We start from the raw sequence: 995 nt of genomic DNA, 5'->3' as shown, positions 1-995 counted from the left end.
TGGATGGATGGATGGATGGATGGATGGATGGATGGATGGATGGATACACACGTAATTCTCAGTCCCAGGCTGCATGGTGAGCCATGCCAAGTGACTGCACAGCCATTCACCAGCCCCACAGCTGCTGAGGTGGAAGGAACTGCAGCTGGGCTACAAAGTCCGGCTCCTGGCTCCAAGTCTGGCTGAGTTTCTCCCAGCTAATAATTCACCAAACAGGAATTCTGAACCTGGGTTTTAGGACCCGCAAGTGATCTGTAGATAGAATTCACAGGTGTCTATGAACTTACATGGAACAAACTATATCATAGGCAACAAACCACAGTAGTATTAGCAGTACTTTGAAACCAAGAAAATCACAAATATTTGTATATCATGTTATAGTTGTCTCAGATATCTCATTTATGTTCATTGCTACTTTGTTATTATAATCATTATTAACTACTGTTAGATATAGGTTACTTTTGCCCTATCCTATTATTAATGCACTGAAAAAGAAGCACATATATTACTACATCACAGATTTATTTATTACAATATTTTGATATGTTTATCCAGCATAATTGGTTTCTTTTGTAATTCTCTGTATTTTTCTTTCTTTTTTTTTTTTTCCTTTTTGTCTTTTTTCTGTGTCCGGCAACGGACCGCAACCCTCAGTGTCGCGCCTGTACCGGACCAGGCCCGGCAACGGGATCGCAACCCTTGGTGCTGCGCCCGCCCCTAACTCAGCCAGTGAGCGGGAACCGGTCTGTATGTGGGATCCGAACCCTCGGCGGGAGCGCCACCATGCTCCCAAGCAGAGCACTGTAGCAGTGCGCCACCGGGCCGGCCCCTCTGTATTTTTCTCTTGCTCCTACAAACATTACTCTGAGAAGGGGTCCCTTGGCTTCATCACATTTTGCTCTGGGCTCCATGGCACAGTGATGGTTCAGAACACCTCGAAGGGGTAGTAAATGGCAGAGCCCAGAGTGTCTGGGAAGCCCAGGAAGAAAGCTACA

The sequence above is a fragment of the Galeopterus variegatus genome, unplaced genomic scaffold, assembly GCF_000696425.1.
Source record: "Galeopterus variegatus unplaced genomic scaffold, G_variegatus-3.0.2 Scaffold6735, whole genome shotgun sequence".
NCBI lineage: Eukaryota > Metazoa > Chordata > Mammalia > Dermoptera > Cynocephalidae > Galeopterus > Galeopterus variegatus.
The sequence above is the reverse complement of the archived record's forward strand: the minus strand, read 5'-3'. Positions refer to the sequence as shown.